Below are 8,487 nucleotides of genomic sequence, written 5' to 3' on the forward strand. Positions count from 1 at the left end.
TACTGTTATGAACACAATGCAATTTTTCATTTCAGTATTTAACATGTAATGTACAATGTAAAGTTTTTAACATTTTTTGAATAACAAGAAACAGTTTTACTGTGGGAAACATTACTTTTTATTCCTCAATATATAATACAATAAATTCTCTGTTACTTAGACAATAAATAAAATAAAGTTTTACATGTTCATAAATAGAAAATTGCTTATCTATAAAGTTTAGACTTACATGGCACTTATGAATTTAACATACTGGAATGTTTAAAAACACTTACATTGTATTATTAAGTTGTCAGTATCCATTTTTCAGTTTATAATCACATGTTCAATTAATTTCTCTAACACAAAAAATGGTTATTTACGTTGTATTTACATTTGGTTTATGTTTATTAACAATGTACTTATATTTAATTAATTCACGTCAACACTTAGGTAATAAAACAGTGTTTTTTATAACTAAAATTAACAAATACAAGTTTAACCTATTATGGTAAACTATAACAAACACAGCACAACATTATGGTAACAAAACAATTTGGGTACATCAGTACTGATGCAAATAACAGTTGACCGCAACCTTTGCTGTTACCCTCTGAACGGTTTTCATTTTATTACAAAGATTAATATGATTCTAATTTAGGATGTTTTGTTTGTAATCACTTTTAAGTCAATATTAATTAATTAAAGTCCATAACTTTTGCTAGGATTGTCGTAGAGATGTTTTGTTCATGTAATTGTGTTTCTTTTGAATCTACCTTCCAAATGACATGTCACAAGATAGGGATTGGAATTTGAAAATTTAAAGTGACAACCCTCTACCTTCATTCGAGTGGGGGGGGGGGGGGGGGGGGAATATTTTTATCTTTCAAAATGTTCAAAAAAGTATTTTAATAGGTATGTTACAATCTTCACCTCTCTTAAATTGTAATGCCACCTAGAAAAAGACACCTCTTACCAAAACTATGCACACCAGAAACATTATATACTGCATAAAGAAATAAGCTGGATCCTTTAAAGTCTTACTAAAAATATTACGCATGCATTGTGTTAATATGCTCAAGACAGGCATTGTCCCTACAGATTATTATTTTTTGCGTTATTTGCCCATTACTTTTGCTAGGATTGTTCTAGAGATATTTTGTTAATGCCATTGTGTTTCCATTGAATAGACCTTTAAAATGACATGCAGAACAGAAAAAAGTGTGTTAAAGATAGAGGGGTCTAATTAGTACCACCCTTAAGCATCACCTAACCCACTATTCATGTGTCAATCCACCCTATCTATACATTTTATTTACCCTAACTAGTCAATACTTATAGTAGTTTAATACAAGTTTGAGATTGATTTTTTTAACCCTTTGGACAACAAGCGGTTGATTTCTGGACGTTCGTAACTCACGGTAATAGGACCAGGCCGGAATTTCGGTATTTTTAATAAGTAATATAATAATGTTAGCATTTAAAATATAATGTTATTATATACTTTAAACCATATACACTTTGTTAAAAGTATTAAGGCTACTAAAAATGTTGCTTTGGATGAACTACAAAATATTGCACAGCAGCAATACATTATCGCTATCAGCTGATCACTGTGTACTGCGTAGTAGCTCGCCTCGCCGCCGGGCGTCAGCTGTCTAGTTGTTTACGTTCTGTGTTTCCGAGGTAGTGATGTTATGTTTGCTTTCGTACTAATAATTTTTGAGTGAATTAGCTATGATTACAATGGCATATGATAACTTGAGAACAAGTGAAGTTGATAGGGAGCTAGATTCGTCTGATTCTTCAATTCCATTTGATGACGACTCGGACGCAGATCCCACTTATAACCCTATTTCACAACCTTTAACAGCTGATCAAAACTACAAGCAATCAAGAAAAAGTCTAGATTGGTTTTTTAGTTGGTGCAAAGAGGGCTGCCATTCTCTGCTTTAGCAAACGTGTGTAAATAGTGCTCCGAGTGAAAAGTGTTTGTACGTAGTGTATATATGTTTTTACTTTAAGCCATTGTAAACAGGACTGCAATTCTGGGGCCTTTCAGTAACGGTTTTATTTTGCTAACCACCATTGTGATCATCATAAAATAATAATTTTTCATGCTAATGTTTGGAATCAGAGTCAGAATCAAGAAATTCACTTTTGTTTGTATTATTTTGGAGAGGTGTAACTGTAAATGAGCCTTTGAGATTTTGAATATGTTTTGCTACTGTAACATCATATAGTGGGGCATTTGGTGAGGCTTTGGTTTTGGCTTGACTATAAATATGCTTAGGTCTCAATATAAAAAAAATTATCAATTTAAATTTGTAAACTTAAAAACAAATTAAATTATCATAAAAGTAGCAGTTACCCTTGGCTTTGCACACAATTCTGTATGCTTTGCGCAGGTACGTATAAGCATTTTTGGTTCAAACGAATTATTTTTCTAATGCCAGTGATGATTGCTTTTTCACAATAAAGAAAATTTGACAAAAAGTGTTTATTTTTGGCCATTTTAATTTACTCAGGTTTTAGTATATTTTGTTCATATTTATTTTGTCTTATTTCCCAGTCCAGAAAAAAATAAAAAAATACATTAAATATATATATATATATATATATATATATATATATATATATATATATATATATATATATATATATATATACACACACAGATATGAGAAGCCATTTTCTGTCAAAAGACAACTAAGATCGGTTATATAGCAGTCTTTAAATTTATAGTAAGAGTTAGATGGTTACTCTGTCTTTTATATCTAACACTTAATAATTACTAAAAATGAACAGCTAAAAGTGTATTTTTATTAAAAATTTTAATTTTCTTATCTGGACATTTTTTTTACTTTATGCTCATCAACTGTTGCAGAACAGGTTAAATAAGAAGTGTTGTTACTATCACGCTTACTCTATGCTTTCATACTACCAATTTACAAAAATTGATAATAATGGATAAGTTCATTAAACATATGGTTGTGCTATCATAAAACAATGTGTACACAGTACCGCATTTCCCTATAGGCCCACTAGGCCCAGGCCTAGGGCGCAAAATTTTAGGGGGCGCATAAATTTTAAAGTACACAAAAGAAAAAATTTTCGGCGGCGGGTGGTGTTGGCGCTCGGCGGGGCGGGTGGCCAAGGTCAACTAGGTCCGGGGTGCGACGTTGACTCATTCATTGGTTCATTGCTTTTATTTATTCAAAACACTCCTATATATATATATATAATTACAATAGTATATATATATATATATATATATATATATCAAAATTACGTAATTAAGAAATTTACTGGATTTCTACGTCAGTGTAATCAGAGTCCTCTGGGGGGGGGGGGCGCTCTTTGGTCTGTAGGCCTAGGGGCGCCGAATTTGTAAATGCGGCCCTGTGTGTACACATAATAATTTAACAGGATCTTTCTTCTTTTACAACTTTAGAGAACAAAATGGGATTTTTCACAACATTAGAGATCAGTGGGGCATAGCCCCGAGGGAGTTTCGAAATAAATATAGGTTTATATTCATACCAGGAACCCTAAGAATGTCCATGTAAAATTTCAGTACATTCGGTTGAATAATGTATGCATTAAAGTAAAACAAACAAACAAAGTCACTTTCACATTTATACGAATATTTTTATTATTAGAATTAGGATAAAGAAAGTAATCTTAGTACAGCCCCTAATACACGTGTCTAGTGGAAAATCAGACCTAGAAATTTGTTTGAATGAAAAGAGCCAGACATCGAGAATAAAAGATGCCTTGGTGCGACTGATTTAAAGGATCACAACTGAAATCGGCCTGTCTCTTATCGAATTATTAAAAACTCTCCATCACGACATTCCTTTCAACAACAGCTTTTCTTCCAATCGAATCTACATTTCTTAATCCTCTTACTCCCTCCCCCACTCAGCCCTGAAAACAATTCATACCGCTTTAACAGATTGATGCAGTGAAATTTATTAAGTCACTTAGTACAAATTAAAAACTATTCTTCCCCCCTGTAACTATTCTCACTCAACCAAAATTTGACTTTAGTCATTTGCACCTAAAAACTCAGTTGGTTTAACAGATTGTATGGTGTAGAATTATTTTTGGGAAACACAAGATCACTAATTGTCATCTCCATTAAAACATTTTAAATTAGTAATACTGTAGTTGTACTTTAAACACTTTTATTATATAAAATGCCTATTTTTTTCATTCACAATACCTTAACAATAAAGATATTAGAACACACCCATTCAGTTCTTGCAAAACAGAAAATGGAAAAATATAAGTTTTTGACTGACTTGGTTAGTTTTAGTCAAAATAAGACATAATCATGTAAGATTCTTTTGCTGAGTACATATTAAATATTCATAATAGATATTCCTTAGTGAGTTTAGTGTAATGATGATAGTTTAAGAATGATCTACACTCAAGGATGTAATCAGCGAGGGGGTCTATGGAGTCCGGACCCCCCGAAATTTTCGATTATTATTATATAATAGTTCAGTAGTACTGACATGCACTGCTGAAAGATCGTTCCCTACAAAGAAACGGGTCAAGAACTTTTTAAGGAACAAAATGGTGCCTTACTCCACTGCAGGAAAATATCAGTTGTCTGGATCCTCCCCCCAAAAATCTTTTTCCTGGCTACGCTCTTGCTGCACATCTAGACAGCATTATAGAACAAATTTGTAGCTAAATTATACAGGTATGGTACAACATTAAATATAGGTCTGCATTACAGCTATACCGGTATTCTAAAACTCACATGAATGCATTGGCTTATTTAGAGGGTAGCCCAAGTTATCAGTGTTGGAGGAAAATTATAAACTCTGCTGACAGTGTATACTATTATTAATAGGTTTTAATCATATTATAACCTAAAGTATGTTTAGTACGTTTTTACTTTTTGAACGAATCTCAAATGAAAACAATAATTTTGATTTAGGAATAACGCATTAGGCTTTATAATTCCACCTAAATTGTGATCAGATCAGAATCAGGAGCGAGCCTGCGCGTTGTGATTCCTGGAAGCATAATCAGTGTGATCACAGTTTAATCTAGAACAGATGATTATAAAACATAAATATCTTAGTTAAAGTAAAAATACTGCATCAAAACATATAGAGACAGAGAGCGATCTCTTATTGTTATCTTCTGAGTAAGTTTTCCAATATTCAAGAATTATTAATTTGGCGTTATTTAGTTAAAAATATTTAAATTATTTAATTAAAAATACGTTAACACTTAGGTTAAAAATTAGGTTACTCTAACTTTAATAATGTTAGAAAATCCATTAACGATCTGTCTAGTCAATCCTTATAAAGTAAAACTAACAAACTATGTTTGTTTAGACTGAAGTTTGCATTGTTTTGTAACAATGTGACAAGGTCTTATGCCATTTTGTAACTAAAAAGGCTGATAAACTCTTTCAAGTTAACAGTACTAATTGTTATTGCACTTATTAAGAAGTCTATTTGTAAATAACTTAACAAAGAGAGTATTCTATGACAGATGTGCATGGTGGAATTAAATTACTAAATGATTTCTGTGGGAAATACTTTACAACTTTAAGCAAACTAGCAAACAGGTGTTTCCAGTCCAGACTATAAGCAATTGACCAAACAGCCCCTGGGGAGGAGAGGTGATTATCTCGCAGAGTCTGCCGACACAGAAATGAGCCTCACTATAATCCTTGCTAACGAGTTTCACGCTGTGACGTCACCAGTGATGTCATGTAATCAGTCTTACACCCGTCCAACTTTCTCTTTGTCTTCATACTTTATTTACTCTGTGGCATTGTTCTTCATCAATTTTGCATCTCATAAAACCTAAATATTTTAATTAATCATCTAAAGCTCCTTACTGCAGTTAAAATATAGAATTTGCAACAGTGAGACGGTATTTATCTCCAAATTAAGGAGACTTGGTATACGTAAGGTTTTAGAGATAATTAATGTGTTCATTTGTAGATCTTATAAAATTTACTGTAACTTAAAGGAATAAAGTGATTACACATGGAATACATTCTGAGATATTGTATCTAATGTCTTCAACGCTGTAATAAAAGGAAGGTTAATTAAACAACATGTTGTTATTGTTGTTGAATTTTACCAAATTAATAAGAACAGCAGGCCCGTGCGCATGGGGGGGGTTTGGGGGTTCAAACCCCCCCCCCCCTTGAAGATTGGGATATATCATATTGTTTCCATATATCAGTTTAATTGTGCTCTACTGCGCAGTCAGTTTACGCGCATGCGCGCGCAAATATTTCCAATCGTTTGATTGCGCGCGCTTTCCGCCTGTTTTGTGTTATGTACTGTTTTAAAAAATTGGAGCTCCGACGCGCTACACAATTGGTCGCGCGCGGGACCAAAAACGGAGCGCGCATGCGCGGATCAGAGCGATAGAGCGACGCGACGGAGCGTGCAGCGCTCAGTCCTGCAGCCCACGAATAGGTGTTTCTAACAAACTTATTGAAAGAGTAGATCACATATGTTTTTATTTGAAAAAGTTTTTTACTTTGTTTAAAGAATGAGTTACAAATGTATTAAAAGTATGTAGTTTTGCAATTTTATAATAAACTCATTTTCCATACGTATTAATTTTTAATCTATTACTTATTTGTTTCTTCTTTTTTATTTCATAAAATAAGTATAGAACCCCCCCCCCCTAAATAAAATTCTGCGCGCGGCCCTGAAGAACAGTGAAAAGCTTCAGACATTTTTAAGCTCTTAATATTGGTTGTACAATTAGTTATGGGAGATGAGATATATTTTCAAGATTAAATTATACACCTGAACAATATTTAGGTTTTATTGTTCAATATATACTTTTTAGATTTAAAAAAGAAAGTTACAAGATAGTTTGACATTATTTCTGAGTAACCGATAAACATATCGAAAATCTGAAGAGCATTTCGATGCAATTTGATTATATCGTTGGAGTGAGACAACTCCATAACTTTACGAACAAAATGAGTGCGTAAATTTGTTTAACGTTATTATGGAACTTAAAATCAAGATGGCCGCCGATACAGACGGTTTAAGCATGCAACAAAACTACAAAAACACGATGGCCTGCATAATTGTGAACACGACGTAGCAGGATAAAGTAAGGCAGATGGCGTTGCTCTCCCACTTCCTTTGTAAATCCACAATTGAGTCACTCAGTTATACACCTGATGAGACAATGAGAATACCTGATAAACATTGCACAAGATGGTTGCTGGGTGAACCAGACAGAGCTCCTTTGTAGTGTAGCGTCTCTGACGTCAGAATTATGTAAAAAGTTCATTTGACCTTCTTTGTCGCAACTTTTTTTATCTCTTCAGACGAGCATGACTCCAAATTTCAGATGTAAAGTCAGATGCCAGACACTGAAAGGAAGGTAAAATGAAGCCAAACACAACATTCACAAACCCCTTAACATTAAAAAATAAAATTATAAATATATTTTTAATTAAATTATAAAAACAATATTTAAGCTAAAAAACATAAAATTAAAAAACAACAGAGGGGACAGGGAAACGATTACTCTTGCCTGTGGGATTAAAATTACCTGCGTCATGGCGTCCCCGAACGTATCAATTTTTGGACCACTTCCAACAATAAACCACAGTTAGTAATTAAGTAGATCAATGAATATTCTCCACCCACACAAAATTATTAATTTACTGATTTAATTTTTTATCAGTAAACGGTACAGGTTTGTATCTCTTAACGGTTACCTAAAAAAATTATCATTGATGTGATGTACAGGGTATAAACAGTGTATTTGAAGGCGTTGTGTATTTCATAGCCCTTCAGCTCAAACTGTTTTTAAAATGATAACGCTGTAATAAGTTTGAAATGACATAAAAAAAAAAAATTATTATACAGTCTAATATCTTAACTTCGTTTCCTGCTTCACATCGCATTGGAAGATTCTTATCACAGTTGAAACATTGAGACATTTTAAACAATAGACTGAATACCTACGGCGCGGCTAGAGATTTGTTAGAAGAAAATTGTTAGTTCATCTATACAACATTTATTGATCACATATTTTTTCAGTTGTGCGAGAAATAGCATACTAATAAATGTTTAACGCGTAATTTGCATAATTAGGAAATAACTTTCGCCACACTTTATTTATAATTTACTGAATCCCCATGTCTTCTCTTTAACTGTGATTCGCGTATTTTACTGGTATAAAATAATTTTAAATCTGCAATGATGAAACTACATACAACAAGCAGAAACTGCTCTGTATTACGTTCGCACTTTCAATAATCGACAGCATCAACAATGTGCCAATACACAGGAGTGTTGATGTATTCCGTGTTGTATCGTCTGATAATCTACTGGACATATCGCAATAATGCATCTGTGTTTGCTTCACCGTCATTTTTGTTTGTTTTGCAGGTTACACGATTCTCGCTATTATTGTAGGAACATTAATCCTGTTTTCCCCATGAAACGAATTGAAACACGGGGGTTTTGGAGGTGAAATTAGTACTGT

Source organism: Homalodisca vitripennis, chromosome 4 (genome assembly GCF_021130785.1).
Source record: "Homalodisca vitripennis isolate AUS2020 chromosome 4, UT_GWSS_2.1, whole genome shotgun sequence".
Lineage (NCBI taxonomy): Eukaryota > Metazoa > Arthropoda > Insecta > Hemiptera > Cicadellidae > Homalodisca > Homalodisca vitripennis.